This window comes from Papio anubis, chromosome 7 (assembly GCF_008728515.1).
Source record: "Papio anubis isolate 15944 chromosome 7, Panubis1.0, whole genome shotgun sequence".
NCBI classification, from domain to species: domain Eukaryota; kingdom Metazoa; phylum Chordata; class Mammalia; order Primates; family Cercopithecidae; genus Papio; species Papio anubis.
The window spans coordinates 139,691,386-139,712,097 of record NC_044982.1 but is presented as its reverse complement, the minus strand read 5'-3'; the positions used below and the strand labels follow the sequence as shown (position 1 = coordinate 139,712,097).

Sequence of the window (20,712 nt, the reverse complement as noted above, 5' to 3'; positions counted from 1 at the left end):
CAGACTCACGATATTAGCCTAGGAGATACTGGACATCATACTTACTCAAGGACCTTGATGGGAAACTAAATATGCCAGCAGGACAACCTGAGGTATTTCTTTTCTGTGAGAGTCTTTGTGGGAATTCTGTGCAGCATGGCCCAGATGCAAGGAGATGAGATCCACATCGGCCAAGTGCCTAAAAGCCTCATTCCCACAAGAGCCATTATCTCTTGAGGTGACGGCAATGTAGGCATAATTTCCAGGGTCTTCACAAAGACCATGTCAGTTACAAATTCACCACACTCAGGAAGACCCCAAGTGTGACTTCCTGTCAAATATATATAGCTTATGCATAGGCCCTCCAGTATTAATCATGGGATTTGTGTTACTGTAAACAATACTGGTTAGCAGCATAGACAACCTTAACAGGTAAACCCAGTGTGAAATTTAAATGAAGGTCAAATTCTCATGCAGAAGGGAAAAGGCTATCTTAACTCTTTACTCATAAATATGTTAGAAGCTGCCCATTTCCATGCATGACACTGCATTATTAACAATGTTGTCATTGTTATTCATAGCTTCTGTTTTTGAAGATGAACATTTATGTAAAGCTTTGTGCTTTATCTGCATTGGCATGTTACATAAATCTTATGGAGCAGGTATAATTAATGCTATCTTTTCTTAAGGACACTGAGATTCAGAGAGGTTTAGCAAATTTCTTAGTCTTTTAGCAAGTGAGAGGCAAGATAGATATTTGGACCCCACTCTCCCTGATTCTTATAGCTACGTTCTTAATCAGTTTGCTATCTTCATCCTCCCGGTTGCTGAAGCCAAGCTGTAGCCCTTGTCATGGGTACATTGTCTGCATTTAGGAGGACTAGGCTCCCTCAGGACTTGGGTAGCTTTCTTGGTCTATCATAGTCCACATAGCCAGTTTCATTAGCTAAAGAGGGCATTTGCTCTGTAATAAATGTGCCCGTAAGACAAAGAATGAATTTGCACATGCTTAGTTTCTCAAACTGAAATGGACTATCTTTAATGGTTTACAAAAAAAGAAAAGAGCTGGGGACATTCAAACACTTGAGCAGTTTACAATGGTCTTTTCTCAATTACGTTTAATACTTAGCACAACTTTGCAACCAGAATGCAGGCAGATTCTGAAGAGTGCTGGATTCGTATCAAAAGAGAGTGGTAAATTAGTTGGGGAGAACAGCCTTTAACTTCATGTGCAAAGGAAGACTTGAATGTGGAGGTAGTGAGGGTCAACGGTATTCACTAATCACTTCCCTCACAAGAAAGGCTGCTTTCAGTTCTTGCTGACATCAATGGGAATCCTAAATCCCTCCAGAGCATTTCAGCTGATTCCTTTCACAGCAGGATCACTACTGTTTCACCTCACTTTTGAAATTCTGCAGTCTTCACTAGCCATTTGGTGGAGTTATAAATGATTGTCTGTCTAAATCAACAAGTGGTAAATCTCCTTTAGTTATAATTTGATTTAAATTAGCTTACCTTGGGAAGCAGACCGCCACACGTGCAAATTACCATAAACAGCAGTCCTCTTTGACGATTTACATAATTAAATGGGCGACTATTAAGACATTATGTGAAGTGGCAACCTATGATGCCTATTTTTTTAAGTGAAGAGTAGGGTAATTCTTCACTTCCCTGTTGTTATTTTATACCAAAGCATACCTCATTATGATCTCTGTGGTCTTAGAGATACATTTTCCTGAGATGCCATGTCCCCAGATATATGCAGCTTTCCTGGACAGTTTTAAAAATTGAGAAATGGGGAAATTCCCAAATACATAAAGGTATATCTGATCTATAAGATTACATACACAATAGGTATTTTGAAATGCAGAAAACTAAGAAAGACAAAGTGCTTCAATTAGTTGTACTTTGGAAAATATATTATACTACATTCTTCTAACAAGCACTGTGAGGGGGAAGAGATTTTCTTCAAAGAGTACTCTTGGGATTTAAAAAACACTTCTGCTTTTGGGGAGTGAGAGTTTTAAAATGTCAGTGGAAAGTTGTGAAATTTAACATGCAAAATCTTCAGTGGCTGTGTCAATAGAGAAATCAAATGAAATAGTCGAATCCTATGGAACAGAGCAAGCCCTGGTTTCCAAACCAGAAGGTTGCAATAAGACATTTACTGTACATCATTTTTCTTTTTCAATCATTTCATGGATTGTCAAAAAGACCCTTCATCAGTTATTGAGTGGTGTAAATATAACCCATTATTTTGAAATGATAAGAAAACATTAGGGTGTCATCACCTGCTCCTCTGGAGAATACACATAGTCAAGAGAGGACCTGTCCAGCAGGCAGGAGCTATCATGTGGAGAAATGCCCTGATGCAACAGTATCCTCCAAGTCCACCACCAGGCAAGTTATACCAGTGGTCCTGGAAGACAAAGACCAAATGCTGATACTCAAATCAACTTAAAACACACAGGAGAAAGCAAGGAGCATAGACATGCAGTAGGTTCACATACCTAGCATAGAGGGCAGGCACAGTGTAAGGGTCACTTTGCCTACATCTCATTTGCACAATATTCTTATACAGGATCAGCTACTCAATATATGGAGCTGTTATAGATTGCATGTTTGAATCCCTCCAGAATTCATATGTCAAATTAACTCCCAGTGTGATATTAGTAGGAGGTGGGGCCTTGGAGAGGTAATAAGAATTAGATGAGGTCTTGAGGGTGGAGCTTCATGATGAAATTCATGGTTTTATAAGAAGAGGAAGAAACACCAGCAAACACCAGAGCTTTCTTTGTCTCTCGTGTGAGGACAAAGCAAGAAGGCAGCCCTCTGCAAGCCAGGAGAAGAGCCCTCACCAAAACCTGACCATGCTGGCACCTGATCTTGGACTTCCAGTCTCCAGGACGATAGGAAATAAATGTCTGTTACTTTAGCCACCCAGTCTATGGTATTTTGTTATGGCAGCTCAAGCTGACTAAGTTAGGGGCTGTATTAGGGCTCTCTAAAGGGGCAGACTTAATAGGATAGATGTATATGTGAAGGGGAGTTTATTAGGAGAATTGACTCACACGATCACAAGGTAAAGTACCATGATAGGCCATCTGTAAGCTGAGGAGCCAGGAAGCCAGCCTTGGTCCCAAAATCTCAAAGTAGGGAAGCTGACAGTACAGCCTTCAGTCTGTGGCTGAAGGCCTAAGAGCCCCTGGCAAATCACTGGTGTCCAACAGTCCAAAAGCTGAAGAACTTGGAATCTGATGCTCAAGGGCAGGAAGCATCCAGCATGAGAGAAAGATGGAGGCCAGAAGACTTAGCCAGTCTAGTCCTTCCACATTCCTCTACCTGCTTTTATCCTAACTGCACTGGCAGCTGATTAGATGGTGCTCACCCAGATTGAGGGTGGGTCTGTCTGCAGCTCCCAGTCCACTGACTCAAATGTTAATCTCCTTTGGCAACACCCTCACAGACACACCCAGGATCAATACTTTGCATCCTTCAGTCCAATCAAGTTGATACTCAGTATTAACACTCACAGGGGCCCAGCGCAAAATTAAAATACAAAACCTTTTGTTAAAAAAGCAGGGGGAAATGCCATTAAAGGTGCTAAAATACCAAGATTTGCCTTTGATCTGTGTGTCTCGCTTTCTAACACGTGCTCCATTGTACCATCAAACCTCTCTTACAAAACACAAGTTCAAAGAAAAAAATTAAGGATTTCAAGACCACAGAACATTACAACAAGTGTGGGGCCCTCTTGGGCCTATTTGTAAGTCCCTTCTCTTCCACATCAACTATTTCTGCTGATGGACTTGAACCATAGTAGAGGTTGAAGGACTGAGGAAGGAATGGGGGAAATGGTCGGCTCTGATTTGGATACAGTTACTTAGAAAGCCAAGCCCTCTTAGACATCTGTGTAGATAACCTGTGGGCCTTCTTAGACCTAGATAGTATGTGGGTTCTGTGCTCATGGTAGAGGTCAGGCTAGAAATATCAATCAGAAATTAGTCTGCATGTAGAGCTTATTTAAAGTCATAAACCAAATGAAATCACATAGAGATATGTAGACAAGGGAGAGATTTTTTCCCTAGCTTGCAAGCCTTATGAGGGCAGATAGTGTCCTTTGACTCTTTTTTTTGCAGTCCTATCAATGAACAAAGAATCTTACACATAACAGGTGCTAAATAAATGTTCAAGAAATGAATAAAGGTGTAAGCAACTAGTTATTCAAGAGTCTTCTTTTTCTCAGTCTTTCTGAACTCCCTCTAATCTGGAGAGGATTTGCTTTTCCAGCAGAAATTGTACATTGATATACTATATGCATGCTTGTTAGAGGTGATTTTATTGTTTTATTTCTGTAAGTAATTAACCTGTTTTCCATGCTTTCTGTGATACTAATTAAGAAGATTTAGTGTGGAATAACTCATTCAGATGAAACTTCAGCATTGCCTTGCTTTTTTACGACTTGTCATTGAAGATGTTGTAATGTAACTATGATGTCATACATCCGTTATCTCCAGGAGCTTCATAAGCAATTTCCAGTGACTGTTTGCTTCACTGTTTGTTGAGATGTTTTTCCTCTGGAAAAATTTCCATCGCTGTTTTTCATTTCCTTTGGAAAGGGAAATGAAAGCAAAAATAGAAAAGCAGTATCTTTCAGAATGTGCTTTATGAACGAACATGCTTATAAACCCTGGGTTCTTAAATCGCTATACAAATCGAAAGGGTGTCAGCACTCCCTCCATTCCCCAACCCCCAACACTTTCCCTAGCAAAAATCCGTAGCAGTTTCTGCCTTAAGAAAGATCATTTAATCCAAGCCATAGCATTTGTGACTTGGCTAATTATGAAGTACAATTAAAAAATGGTTAAGAATTTTTCCCTTCTTAGCCAGAACTCAGGAAGTGTTCTCTTTGTTCTCACCTATTTAATCACCTTTGCAGTCATTTCCAATCTAGCTTTACTCCTTTTGACATATCCCAAAATAGCCTGTTTAATTCTGGCTGGAGATGTTCTTTCTTATCTGATCTGGTGCTGTCTCTTGCTTTATTGGCTGCTATCAAATAAGATACCCTTTTAAACCATCTAAAGTCACAGATGCTTCACTCTTGATACTACACATCTCTGGACTTCTGCTTTTCTTTGGTGAGCCTTCAGGGTAGGACCACAGGTTGTAGGGTCTGTGTCTATGCCAATAAAATAAACAGGGTTTTGGGATGGGGTTGATTTTTCTGGACATTTTTTTTAATATCCTGGAAATGCTGATGAAAAACATTTCAATTCCCACTCTCTGTGCCCCTGAGGATTCAGCTGAGAATTTTAAAGGAAGGGAGAGATTCAGTTTGGCACGGAAGAGGGAAGATATCATAAATTTAAGCGTTGAAAAAGGCATGTGTGAAGGCTCAAAAGTAGGAGAAAGGAAGTGGTATCAGAAAGTGCCACAATCACTCTTTTGTCCTGGTGTCAGGTGAGAACTCTGAGTAGCTGTCATCAACCTCTCGGAAACCAACCTGATGCGTTTGCCTTTTGAACGCAGATAAGCCACTGTGACTGTAAGGACCCTCATCCGTGGAGGATGTGGACCATAATGGGAAGGAACACTTGCTCAGGAGCCACACTGCCTGGGTGAACTTACCAGCAGCATAACCTTGGTCAAGATGCTTAACCTCTTTGTCCTTTAAAAAAGGCCATCAGAATACATTACTGAAATGCTGACTTGAAGATGTTTTAATCAACATTTACAAGCCACCACCTTGCAAAGCACTTCACATGAATTCTTTACATGAGAATAGTTTACAAGTTCAGTCTAAAAATATAAACTTCTATATATTTCCTCAGTTAAAAAAGAAAATGTCTTTGCAGTTTTTATTATGTCCCATTATTATCTGTATTTTGGAGATGAAAAAGACAACAGAGAATAAAAGAGGTTAAGTGATTTGCTCAAGGTCACATAGCTGATAATTGCAGGCCTCAAACCTGCAGTGAGCTTTCTAGTCCACTGAGATTTCCATGACAACTCAGCTCACAACAATCTGCTTTTAATCAAGTGCCAAAGCAACATTCAACTTTCCAATTCTCTTACCAGCCACCATCCTGCTGAATGTCTCCAGAATCTTACTCTACTCATGGCTTGATAACTGTACATCCACCATCTGAACCCATCTCTTCCCAAATTCTGACTTCCTAGACTTCAATTCCATTGACTTCCTGGCTGATGCCTTGGATCTGAATGTCTGATCCTACCAAATGTGGAGGACCAATAAAAGAGGATTTGCTTTTGGTGGCTTAAGAGTATGACCTTCCACAATTATTACTTGCCATTGTCACCCGAGAGGAACTTATGCCCCTCAACAAGGCTGACCCCAGCCAGTGTCTTATGCTGGGGAACACATGGTTGTCCTAGCCATGGCTCTGCAAGGAGAAGCTGGGCACTAAAGGACAGAAACAAATTCGGATGATAATTATATTATCTCACTCATTAAAGTGGACTTATGTGAGGACAAACATCAAACAAAAGGACGGAATGTCGGAAGAAAAGACATCTGAAAGAATATCCCCAAGAGATGAAATGGTTAGTGAGGTCAGTCAGTGAAAGCATTGATGTGTGAGGCTCCCCTGTTCCCAGATTTGAGCAAACACAGAAACGCCCTGCAAAGTGTTGTTGGATCCTAAATCAGAGAAAGCTTTAAATAAGAAGAGTTAGAGTTTGGGTCATACACTGGGTTGTGTTTGTTTTGAAGAATTTTATTTTTATGTTACCCTCCTCACCATCCTTAAGCTATTTAAGAGTTCAAGTTAGTCCTATGAAATGTTTTCCAAAATTCCAGAGACCTCGTATTGGAAGAGGATGCTTTAAGTAAAAGAACCAAAATCAGAGCAGCAACAGCTACTTCCCAATGAACACGCTGTAGAAATCCTTCCTGTAGACTGAGCGTGGTGGCTTATGCCTGTAATCTAAGCACTTTGGGAGGCCAGGGTAGGTGGATGACCTGAGGCCAGGAGTTCCAGACCAGCTTGGCCAACAGGACAAACTCCCTTCTCTACTAAAAATACAGAAATTAACCCAGCATGGTGATGTGCACCTGTAGTCCCAGCTACTCTGGAGGCTGAGGCAGGAGAATTGCTTGAACCCGGGAGGCAGAGGTTGCAGTGAGCCGAGATAATGCTACTGCACTCCAGCCTGGGAGACAGAGAGAGACTCTGTCTCAAAAAAAAAAAAAAAAAGAAAACGAAAATCCTTCCTATATACTTTTATTTAACATTCCTTGCAATGCTATGAGGCAGGCATTGTCCCCATTTTTCTAAGAGGAAGCTGACATTTATAAGGACCTAACACAAAGTGAGAGGTTATTACGGGCTGACTGTGGTTGAGAATGCTCTGGAATTGTAGTCAGGTCTTGGTTGTCCAAGGAGTCTTTTGAACCTACTCTTCGAAGGATACTCAGTTTATCAAACAACTAGCTGCTTCTATTTAGATGGCCTTCTGTGGCCTATTTCTAAAGCACACATACTGGCTTACTGGCTTTCATGGCATGAGAAAGTTGTTTGGAAGACCTGTACTTAAATAAATGAGTCTGACATCATGCTGTGGGGTGAAATCATTCAATGCAATATTAGGCAGGCTTTTGTCAAAGAATTTCTAACAGAGACAGAACAGCCTGAGAATTAAGGATATAGATTCAAGAGCCAGATGTCTGGATTTGAATCCCACTGCTGTCAATTATTAGTAGTGTAACCAATTATTTAGTTTCTTTATACCTTCATTTTCCCATCTGTAAAGGAAAGCTAGTAATGGTAGCCTACCTGATAGGGTTGTTGAGCAGATTAAATGAATTAGCTTATTTAAAATACTTGAAATCATGCCCAGTAGGTAGTAAATACTCAGTAAATATTAGCTGTTATTTTAATTATTATTATTAACATTAGTAATTCCTTTGTGTCTTACTTCTGCATACAATACAGTCATTTTATTTTACTCCTCAAACCTTTTTATAATCCCACATCTCTTACAGAATAAATGGTCACTACTTTCATTTTTGAATGTTTGACATGTGCCATGCACTATGACAAGCACGTTGTCTCTTTTAATCCACAAAACAATCATAGAATGTTGGCAGTATTATTAATACCATTTTATAGATGAGAAAAAATGAGCTTCAAAGAGCTGTTTAAAATTGTCTGCAATAATAAAGCTAGCAGTGGATAATTTTGAGCATAAACCCTGTTTTCTAAAACTTCAGAGCTCTAACTACTGTGTTACAATGCGTAACCCCTCTTCCTTCTACCTGCTCACCCAATGCCTGTGTCGGCTACTTTGTCAGCCTGCTCTCACCCACCTTCCCAAAAGTTTACACTGTTCTCCCAGAATACTGAGGGACTTGCAGTTCCCCATGTGCAGTAAGCTCTTCCCTGCCCAGTGACTCTGCATATGCTGTTCTCACCATTTCCAGTGCCCTTTCCACTTTGTAAATTAGGAAAGTCGCTACACGTCCTATAAAAATTGCATCAACTGTCCCCTCTGCTTTGAGGTCTTCTCTTACTTTTTAAGTCACAGCTAGACTGTTTTGTGTCTGTGCTTTCATACCACCCACAGCACATTTGTCCAATGTTTTTTTCCTTTCTCAAATATTGTCTTCCCCACGCGACAGTGAGCCCTTCAAAAACAGTTACCTTTTACTTTTGATTGTTGCCTCCCAAGCCAGAATTGAAATTTTAAAGAGTAAATAGTTCACAAAATCATAAGACAAACTGGTGAGTAAATAGCTCAGATTACTTCCTGAAGCAGCACTGTCCAATAGAACATTCTAGGGTAATGAAAGTGTTCAGTATCTATACTGCATGGTAGCCACTAGCCATGTGTGTTAATGAGCTCTTGAAATGTAGTTGGTGCCACTGCAGAACTGGAATTTTAATTTTATTTAATTTTAAGAAATTTAAATTGAATTAGCTACTGTTTAATATGCTGGGCAGCACAGTTCTAGAGTCAGAGCTGGAGCAGCCTTTGATTGAAGGTTCTTCTTGAGTATTCCTCATCCATATTTCCTTCTCAGTTATATAGTGTATCTTGTAGTTGTTCGAAGTCAGGGAGTTGCATATGCTGGAGAGCAGAGAGTTCAAGATGCTGTAATGAGACAGCAATGATCTTCTATTAGGACAATGGCTCTTCAGAGGGGAAATTTAAGCTTGTAGTGTCACTCGTGTAACCACAACAGTGATTTATGTAATAGGGCTAGCGGTCTTCTCAAAGAGCATTTTCAAATTCGTAAAGGGTATTTGCAGCCCGAGGAGGATGTCTGTGTTGGGGCGCTTTCAGGTTCTCTGCACAACTAATAAGTGGAAAACAACATCAGCTTCTCTTTATCTGCTTCCACTGGGCCGCTCCAGCATTGTACGTATAGATCTGTTTTCCATTTGCATTATTACACTGCCATTTGTTTATATTCTGTCTTCTCCCCATCCTAAGTAACTTCTTTGTGAGCCAGACTTTTTTTTTTTTTTTGGTTATGCATCTTTATTTCCCTAGGACTTACCATAGCATTTGACATCAGGAAAAGCGTCAATAAATGTTTGATGTATAAATAGATGAACATTGAATCAAGGACAAGCCAACAATTCCTGGGACCTCAAGAGGCAAAGCCTCCATCATAGAGTAATGGACATTCCGTAGGGATCTGAGCCTGCAGCACTGTTCTCACTAGGGAGGGAAACATGCAGGAACAGAATCCTGTCCTGTTCACAGCACAATCACAAAGAAAAGCAATTATGCATTCTGGGCTAGTCCAGACAGCTAGATTGGGTAGAGGTTCAGTCAAGTTGGGTACTCTCTTGCAGTCCACCTGAGGAAGTTTGGATTTAATGAGTAGGAAGTGACAAGATGCTTTAACAAAAGCCTTTTTTTCCAGAATCCCTGTGTTGGCTGGAGGGCTTACCCAACCTCCCTAGGTTTTGAAATAAAATGGACCAATAAATGCACAACTCTTGTTTTTTGCATAATCTCTGTTAGAAAAGAAAGGGCCCTCGGAAAAAGTGCAAAAGTGGGGAGAAAACCCCAGCAATGACTGCCATGCAGACACACATGCAAACAGTGCATGTATGTAGTTAGTATGTAGTAGAGCAAGGTAAATGATTTAACGGAACATGAACAGGGTATCATCTCAGTTCAATTTAGGGCAGTTCAGTAAAAATTTAGTGAGCATCTACTTTATGGGGAGAAACATGAATAAGACACAATCTCTTCCTTTAAAGAAGTCACAATCTAACACAGAAGTAAGACTCATGAGCTCATAACTTGTAACAGAGTATGATGAACACACAAACAGAAGTGAGTTAGGTACATTGGTGGCACAGAGGAGCAGACAGTTAGCTGCACTCGAGTTTGTCTTGAATGCTGTGTAGAAATTCTTTAACTACATGGGGGGGGGGGGGGGGGGAGAGGCTAGGGAAAGAAGGAGCCTTCCAGTTAGAAGCAATAACATAGTCAAAGGCACAAGTGGGTGTGAAGCAGTGCAGAGTGGCTGGTGTGGGAGATGGGGCTGGCGCTTTCCTTGGTGACTACCGAGGTGCCCATTTTGTCAGAAGTTCACTCTGTCTTTCTGGAGTTTGCAAGATGATTCTTGCTATTATATACAGGATGGACTGACAACGATAACCTCTAAATAGGGAGGTCAACTAGGAAGCTGTTATAACAGTTTCAGGATGAGAAGTTTATGGTCCCGGCTAGAATTATGACTATGAAAATAAAAAGCAAGACTTGAAAAAATGTGTTCTAGAGAAGTAATTCTCAGCCTGCTTTGTGTCTGATAACTCATGAGAAAGAAAACATGCTTCCATCAGTAACAGTAGTGATGGTATGCTACAGAAGTGTTTCTCAAAAGGGATATGGGGATATCATTTGGAAAATCACCTTAAATAATTCTGATGTCGAGATCACCCTCTAATACCTTAGCAAGGAGAACCTCTATTCTAGAGGAAGAGCAAAACTTTGTGGGAACCAAGAAGTGGAAGGGGTTAAGCCTGAAGATATAAAAAACAAATGTTACCATTTATTGAGAACCTAAAATGAGCCATCGTCTTGACAATTATCATTTTATTTTATTTTTACTACTGTAGGGTAAGTATTATCCTCCTCATTTTCCCAAGGAGAGACCTGAAATTCAGCTAGATTCTGAACATTTTTCCAGCTCCAGTTGCTGCTGGTGGAAATGCCTGGATTCTATCACAGGATCATTTGATTGAAAAGCCTGAGCTCTTTGTAGCACAGACCACCACCGCTCTCTAAGACCTTTAAGGCTGTGACCTGATTGGACCCTAACATTGGATCAGAGGGGTGCCATCAACAGGGAAAATAAAGTTACCCTCAGGGATGGGCTTTAAGAGAAAGATGCCCAGCTAGTACTCTGATCTCTTGTCTCTTTTTCTCCAGTATCACCACTATAGTGTGTCTCAGAGAATGGTAAGGGCTCACATGCTATTTTGCTAAAAGCCTGTGGGAGAGAAATTAGTGAGTAATTCATTCATTTTCTTTCAATCAACATGTATTTATCAGGCTCATATATTCCAGATATTTTGCTCAGTGTAAAGGATAAAAAGGTATATTTGCACGCATTGCTTCTGCACTCCAGAAATCCATAGTTTCATGCAGGCTAAAATATGTAGCTTAGAATTCGAGTGGAGAGTGCTAAGTGGTCAAGTAGAGATGTGTGGAAGGTGCCATGAGAAAGTCTTCACCTCGCCCGTCAAGTGGCAGCTGCTTCTTAAAGAATGAGTAGGAAATGTCCCCAGGGGGAGAAATGAGAAGGGCACTCCAGGAGGAGAAAGCAGCAATGCAAAGGCAGGGCGTATTGGAAGTGTTTCAGGAGATGGAAGCAGTGCCATGTAACAAGAGCTGAAAAGAAGGACACGGCTGTTCAGGGCTTTGTGTTCTCTTCTGAGGAGCAGGAATCTAGTCTCCTGAGTGGAGTGTGTTGGTAGCAGGGAGGAGGGGTGGCGACTTTAAGGGATTGGAGGAGGTGGCATGAGCTTAGTGTTTCCGAACAAAATTTGGAGAGCTGGTGGGGAAGGATTTGGTTGGAGAGAGTGGCTCCAGGAGAAGCGGATCCCAGTCTGTTACAAAGTCTCATCTCAAACAGGGTCAGGACCTAGTGTGAGTCCATCCTAAACATCGCCCTCCTCCACCACCCCACAAACTCATTCCACTACCTCAGAGGGCTAAGTCTTTTTAAGGATCAAGTGGGAGTGGAGGAGGAGCTTCACCTAACTTACTAGCCTGAGGAGTCCAGGATTGAGGGCTGTATACCAGCCTATAAAAGGAATCAATGCCTCAGGGCCTTTCCCATAGCAACAAAATCAGTCCTTGACACCTAGACAGTTCTTGCTTCCTTTGTTTTCTGCTTCTCGTGTTGCCTGAAGGCGTGCCTCTTCTTTTGACTTGTATAATTCCCTCATCTAGCTGGGGGCCTTATATAAACTCTACTGCACTGCTAATATTTCATTGTCATTTTCAGCTCTATTACATCCTTCTCTCAATCATTCTTTAGAGCAAGAGATGTCATCTAGAGGGGTCTGCAGCTTGCATAAATGAGTTATGAATCCTCATAATTTCAAGTGGGTTACCAAACCTCTTCCCAGCAGAACCAGGCATCTGGTAGCTCCAAAGTGTGAAGAGGACATTATGCATATGTATGTAGAGCCACATGCCCTACAGCGATTCAGAAGTACTTGCCACACTTTCACTCACGGGGAGGGGCCATATGCAGGGAGACCTGAGAACTGCTCTTTGAAAGGAAGCTGCTTTAGCATATCCTTTCCGTTCTCTATTCTGTGCACGAGGCTTCAACTTTCTTTTCCTGAACCAATGAAAGGAGTGAGGAAAAGGTCTGACTGAGTGTACAAATTATCTGTCATATACAACTTTGCATATATGTAGTCAGGTAACTTTACCATCAGCAGCTACTGGGGAAAATGAAATAGCAACAAAGCTCAATCTATATGAACATAGCGAGGGCAACAAAATCAGGGACCTGGATGACTCTGACATGGATAATGTTGCCTGAAGAATTTGGAATGGAGGAAAATGTTCGACTGCTTGTAGCTGTTTGACCTGGCTCAAGATATTTATCCCCACTGAGACTTCCTGTACCTGTAAATGGGACATAATAATAGCTCTACTGACTAGTGTTTCCTGAGAATTAGATTAAATAACAGATTTAAAATAGCTTATAAAAACATACCCAAGGACAAAAGCTAACAAAAATATACTTTCCATTTCCTTCCTTTTGATTTATAATAATTTATTAATAATTATTCTGACTTCTGAAAATAAGTCAAACTCATAGTGACAGAGAGTAAAAGGGTGGCTACCAGGGTCTGGAGAGTAGGGGAAAAGGAAAGATATTGGTCAAAGGGTACAAACCATCGGTTATAAGATGAATAAGTTCTGGAGACCTAATGTACAGTATGGTGACTATTGTTATTAATGATGTATTGTATACTCGAAGTTTCCTACGAGAGTAGATCTCCAGTGTTCTCACCACCAAAAAAAAAAAAAGTACTTGTGAGGTGATGGATATGTTAATTAGCTTGATTGTGGTAATAATTTCACAATATATGTCTATGCCAAAACATCATATCATGTACCCTAGATATGTATGCTATTTTTATTTGTCAGTCATACCTCAAAAACAAACAAACAAACAAAAACAGGAAAAAGAAAACTGTAAGTTTAAAAACAAAAAACTGTCCTATTCACTTCATGTAGTTTTTGTGGTGGAAATTAAGTGAAAATAGTGAATGCTGTAAGCCGGGCGGGGGGTGACTCATGCCTGTAATCCCAGGATTTTGGGAGGTGAGGCAGGCGAATTACCTGAGGTCAGGAGTTCGAGACCAGCCTGGCCAATGGTGAAACCATGTCTCTATTAAAAATACAAAAATTAGCCAGGCGTGGTGCGTGGTGGCAGATGCCTGTAATCCCAGCTACTCGGGAGGCTGAGGCAGGAGAATCGCTTGAGCCCAGGAGACGGAGGTTGCAGTGAGCCAAGATCGTGCCACTGCGTTCCAACCTGGTCAACAGAGCAAGACTGTGTCTCAAAAATAACCACAAAACAAACAAAAATACTTAATAAAGTGAACAATTCCAAACAACCAGAATGTGTGATTATCATCATTATTTTGGAGGTACTTAGGCTGTCATTGTTACAGAAATATTTGGGAAAGGTTTACTTGAAGGAGATGTAGTGTTGTTACTGAGGAACAGAGAAGTTGAAGCGTTCGTCTGTCAAGCCCAGTTCCTATCCACCTTCTTGGTGCAAAAAGCTGCCAAATACCTCATATATGTATAAGGTGGGTAGTGTTTGGAAAGGAAGATTGGGAGATGCCCTTTAAAAGTGGTATAGACAAAGTGCAGACCTGCAGTTTTTACATTCCACAACTCTGAGTTCTTATCTTTTCTGGGACTTAAAGATTTAGCATGATTGTCGAGGCACATCGGATGGGTAACCAGCCAGCAGCTCAGATGCTTGCAGATGCTGCTGTCAGTTTGCATCATCCTTTCACAGGGAGATGGCGCCCTCACCCCTTCTCCCTCCTCTCTGCGCCTTGGTGGTGGTGGTGGAGTGGGTGTGTTGGGAATCTCCCTGTGAAAGGACGTGGTGAAGACTGACAGAGTCTGAGGTTGGGCCTCAGAAGGAGGGCAGTAGATAGGACTCTTGACCAAGTTGTCAAGGACCTGCAGTTTCTCATTTGTGCTATCCAAACCCCCTTCTCAGTAAATTTCAGCATTTTCTCCTCCCATCCTTGTGACCTGGTGTGGAAGTGGAGAGGCGTGGTGGGTAAGACAACTACCTTGGCATGTTCTGGCATCCTCAGACAGGCCTAGGATTGAGCCCGACCTCTGCCAGCTACCACTTGTAGCTGTTTGACCTGGTTTAAGTTATTTATCCCCACTGAGACTTACTGCACCTCTAAATGGGGCATAATAATGTATCTACTGAATAGTGTTTCCAAGAATTAGATTAAATAATATATTTAAAATATCTCATGAAAACATACACAGAACAAAAACTAACAAAAATGTACTTTCCATTTCCTTCTTTTTGATTTATAACAATTTATTAACAATGACTCTGACTTCCTTCTACTATCCTTATCGATAAAAAAGGGTAAACTAAATGACTTATAATTCCTGCATGCTAGTAAAGGCTGAAAATTCTTCCACTTCCAGTGTTATAACCAAGAAATAAATGAGGTTGCTCTGTGCATTCTAAGGTACATGAGATAAAATTGCACAGAGAGATTAAAAGGGGAAATTTGATCTAGGTATTATTGGACAAGTAAAGTGTTAATAAGCAAATAGGGATTGGCACAGTGAGGAAAGACGCATAGAGCCTGATGCTGTTAGGTTCAACAAAAGCAATTTGGATAAACGGATTCCTGCTCAGATAATAGAGATTCTCCCAGAACTATGTAATTTAGAAGAGGGCAACTCAAAGGAAGCATGAGCATCTCTCTTGGGGAGTAGGTGCTTCTCCCTGCCTTCCAAAGCACACAGGCAGGAATGCAGCAGAACTTGCAGGAGGCTACAGTTCCATACTGGACACTCATCTGCATGAGTGCAAGGACTCTCTCTGTTTTGCTGCCAGTTGTGCTTACTGAATGTTGAACTTTGGATGAATAAATGAGTATCACTGATGCACTTCAAGTATTAATGTCTGAGTGTAGGGTAAAATCCAGGACAAGAGAACCTAGTGATCTTTTATCTTTTTAGAATAGCAATTCTCCTGGAACACTTCCTGAAGACACCTCATAGCACTTTTGCAAATGCTGATAGTTTATTTAAGCTTGTAGACAGCTTTTTCTTGCCTGTGGTACAGCTGTGAGTGTGGGAGCACAATTCTCTGGGGACCTGGGCATATGTTCTCTCCTGGAGAAAATCTGGGAGAGAGCCCCAAAGAACACATTGTACCCCTCTCTCTGCCAAGAAAAGAAAATCCTGCCTGAAATGCACCCTCGGCCAATGAGAAAGTATGAGCTGGAAATAGAGCTTTAGAAACTTAACTGTGCATTAGAATGAAGAGTGAGTTGGTGGATGAATTGGAAATTCTGGGTTCCATTTTTGATCTTCCACCGTAATGATATGTCCCACATACTACAGAGTGTGGTAAACTCTCTGGACTTCAGTTCCTCCCCCGTAAATGAGGAGATTAGCCAAAGACATGTCAATGTCAAGATACCTTCCAGCCTGATGCTCCCAATTTTATTGGCACTTCCTAGAATTGTAAAGCTGGAAAAATATTCAGATTTTTCTAATTCAGCTTTTTTTATTTCATAGATGAGAAAACTGAGTTGTAGAGAGGTGAAGTTATTTGTCAAAAGCCACCAAACCAAGTAGAAGCCAAGCTAAGGTTAGGACCAGTATCCTCAGAACACCAGTCCAAAGGCTCTTCATCTGTTGAGTCACGGTCCACCTTAAATTCTGATGCAAAGCCTGGACCTGCTGGGAGTGGAAAAGGGATGGCAGGAGCAAATGCATCCCAAGTAAATCCATAAAATTTACAAACTTTTGTCAGGGTTGTGTGTTAGGGGGGAGGGGTGGGGTGGGGTGCGGGGAGGCAGGTCTTAGATTTCGGGCTAAAAACCCTATGTAACACTTTATTTCTGAAAGTCGGGGTTGGAACCAAATATTTAAGGATTTTTTTTTTTTTTTTTTTTTTTTTTTTTTTTTTTTTTAAACAGGGTCTGACTCTGTCGCCCATGCTGGAGTGCTCGGCTCACTGCAGCCTCAACCTCCCGGGCTCCTGAGTAGCTGGGACCACAGGCACGTGCCACCACGCCCAGCTAATTGTTTTTGTAGTTTTTTGGTAAAGAAGGGGTTTCTCCATGTTGTCCAGGCTGGTCTCGAATTCCTGGGCTCAAGGGATCCTCTTGCCTTGGTCTTCCAAAGTGCTAGGATTACATGCATGAGCCACTGCACCTGGCTGGAATGTTTTTACATGTGGTGGGAAGTGTGCCTCTGGCTTCTTTGGTTTAATAGCTTCATTTGTGCAAGAAGCATCAAAACACATTGGACCAAATTTAGGTTTATATCTGGCCTCCAAATAAGTCTTACTCACGTGTTTTGTTGATGGCAGTTTCTGATTTGTAATAAGCCAGTTCCCCTTTTAAAAAATTCTCTTACAAATACTTCTGCTAAATTCGGTGCTCCACATTCGTCAACCATAGTCAGATAACACAACAAGGGGCTGGCTAAAACAGAAAAGGTTTTCTCATTAAGTGAATCTGAAGGAGGCCTCTACTAATTAGTTATTGAATTGGGTCTTTGGGGTAGGTACATTAAAATGACCAGTTCTTCTTGAAAATATATAGCATATAGTCCTGGACCGCAGCCCAGATCTATTGATTCAGAATCTTTAGGAAATAAGGCCAAAGAATCTGTGTTGTTACAAACTCTCCAAAACCACTTATGCACACTCACATTTGAAAACACCCATTCTCAATACTTGCCCAAATATTTTCAGTCTTTAACAAAACTGACCTAATGATAATATTATCCTAAATGATTCTTTGGTCTTTAAAATGGTGAGGTAATGCAGGATTCAGACAATAATATAGGTATGGAAAACATACCATTTAATTTTTCAAAGAAAATTTTTTTTTCTCTCCACTTAAATACAAGGAAATGAGTGGCTGTGGCCTGACTCATGCCATGGTGGACATGGTGTAGGGTATCAACATTTCTTCTTGGTGGCCCTCATTTTCCAGATGATTCCTTAGCTGAGTTTTCATTTTTTTTTTTTTTTGACAGAGTCTCACTCTGTTGCCCAGGCTGGAATGCAGTGGTGCAATCTCGGCTCACTGCAACCACCGTTTCCTGGGTTCAAGTGATTCTCCTGCCTCAGCCTCTCGAGTAGCTGGGACTACAGGCGCTTGCCACCACGCCCAGCTAATTTTTTGTATTTTTAGTAGAGGCGGGCGTTTCCCTGTGTTAGCCAGGATTGTCTCGATCTCCTGACCTTGTGGTCCACCTGCCTCGGCCTCCCAAAGTGCTGGGATTGAGTTCTTGTTTTCATATTCACAGTTGCATGCATTCCTGCCATTGAAGAACTACCCCTCTAATTCTGCTTGACTTTATTGAAATACAGAAATATCAAGTGTGTTATTAAAAAAAAAAAATACTTCAGCAGATAGTAAATGTAAAACTTACATCTCCTCTTAGCATCAAACAAGCTAACATACACACTCATATGCTGGCAGAACAAAAACTCATCTAAGAATGACAAAGTCTGACATTTTCTAACTTTAAAACACCTTGCTCTATTTCTGAACTAAGGTTTCTCTGGTTTTCAAAGAGGCTTCATAGAACTCCTGGGGATATTAATTCAGCTGCTTTTCACCCCCTCTGTCTTCAAGTTTGGGATTCTTGAGTGCTTCTGTGGGCTTGCATTCCTTGTGTGTCTGTGTAGCCACTCCTGGGTTCAGATCCCTCTATTCCAGTAGTGTGGTCAGAGCAAGATAAGTCTACTCCAGCCCTCAGAGCCTCATTTCAAGGGCAATAGAGGGCATTTGGAAACTTCTCTTGAGTAAGAGTATAGGGTATCCAAACTGACAAGGGACTCAGTGAAAATGCCGTTGCCCTCTGCTACCCAATGTGTGGCCCGTAGAATGTGCACGACTTTGCAGTCATGGAAGCACGTACTTCATTAAAATTGGGCTGGTTACTTTTTTCCCCCACAGAGACCATGTCCTGACTGCAGTTTATTAAAACTACCTAGGCCGTGTACCATTATTCGTCCTGCTTGTATTCATGAATGGCCTGTTCGCAATAGGAACGTCCAGGTAGAGATCAATAATCAGTCTCTTAGTTAGGGCAGAGAGAGGGAAAAAAAAGAAAACCCACTGGTGCACTGCATTCAGCTGTGTTTAAGAGGTCTTATCATTAAAGCAGCAGCAGGCATTTATAAACCAAGGTTGCCGGCAGTGCTGGGCAGACAGGATTAGAATAATCATCCATCAGGCTCTGTTTCATGAATGTTTTCCTTTGACTTTTGGCAGGATCTCCAACCTGAGCATATGCCAGCTGACATGGGAACACTGAGGCCAGCAATTTAAGGATTTCACATTTGCTTGCAGTGGTAAGATTTAAATATATAACAACAAAGGGCATTAAATATTACTGGGTTCTGGCTTTTTCCATTAGATGCGAAAGTGAGGTTGTTTAGGTGTATCTTTTTTGATCAGTAAAGATCTCTACTTGCAAAACCAATGCAAACACAAGATAAATCCATAATCCATAAATATTGAACATAGCGTTTGTTAGTATGAGTGAAAATAGGAAAACTAATAATTAGATTTTTTAAGTGTCTGCATCATTGGACTAAGTGGAGGAAATGGTTTCCATGTTGAACAACAAAACTATGTATATTCAGAAGAGATATGATTATACAGCACAAAGGGACACAGAGTTAAAGATCAATGGGGAGAAAGAAAGGGAAAGTGACTCTGTTTTCAATTCTGCATGGGGCAGTCATACCCTTAACATGGGTCCAGATATTTGGTTTCTAAAACAACCACATTTGCAGTTAGCTAGGAAATTATGTAAAAATGAAGATTCTGTAAGCTGATGACAGTGTACCTCCACACACTGGACACTTGCTGCCATCCGAGACATCTGTACGCCATTACTTAAAAAGAGAGTGATAATGGTGACTGTTGACAGACGGATGGCAAATTGTGTTACTGGAAGATCATTTTGAAAAGGGAAGTCTCCCACTCCTCTGTGTGTATATGCATTTACATATATGTGTGGACAAACACACATATACTCTCTCCCTTAAATCTGAGGCCAAAATGTAATACTGAAAAAAGTAATAATTAAAATTTACATTCTTAATAAAAGAGAGCACCATCTTTGGACACATTTTCAATATAAAGTAGAAACTGCACCATGATAGGGTTAAATAGTCTAACAAGATCATCTAGGCCTCGGTGGATTCTCTGGACCCTGTGTTGTTTAATTTAATAGGTTAAATTAAAAAACAATACACATTCCATTACCATCTTCCTTTAAGCCAGATCTTCATGGAGTAAACCTATATTTGGCACATTCAATTCTTTGAGAGCTACCATTTTAATATATTTTCTTTCTTTCCATCTTTCTTTTTTTCTTTCTTTCTTTTTTTTTTTTTTTTTAGACAGAGTCTTGCTCTGTCAGCCAGGCTGGAGTGCAGAGACATAATTACAGTTCACTGAAGGCTTGAACTCCTAGACTCAAAGGATCCTCCCACCTCAGCCTCCTGAGTAGCTAGGACTACAGGCAAACACCACTGTGCCGTCCTAATTAAAAAAAATTATAGAGATAGGGTATCACTGTGTTGCCCATGCTGGTCTTGAACTCCTGGCCTCAAGTGATCCTCTTGCCTTGGTCTCCCAAAGTGCTGGGATTACAGGGGTGAGCCACTGCATTCAGCCACTAATAAAGTTTCTGTATATTTCTTAGTCCCAATTTTCATGTGGTCTTATTGCAGATCCATGGTGCATTGAGTAAAATGTGACTTTGAGAAGCCTGATTTGCTCATTCTTGTGTGCTGACCGTGGTGTTACATCTGTGAATTTCTGAAGGATATATTTTAGAAATTCAGCATTCTTATTTAGTCCTCTTAGTATATTCTTTTCAAATTGCCTCGCTGCTTTATTCAGTCATATTATTGCAGTAACTTTTAGTTTAACAGCTTGTATTCTCAAAATC

At 40.8% G+C, this 20,712-nt stretch overlaps 1 long non-coding RNA gene across 1 annotated transcript in view; it reads left to right on the top strand.

The window, feature by feature from the left end:
• Nucleotides 1-20,712, top strand: part of LOC116275857 — a 222,863-nt gene that overhangs the window by 143,673 nt on the left and 58,478 nt on the right. The window contains exon 2 of the long non-coding RNA XR_004185171.1: nt 19,020-19,099. This is a non-coding gene — a long non-coding RNA (uncharacterized LOC116275857). The remainder of the gene's footprint in view (nt 1-19,019; nt 19,100-20,712) is intronic.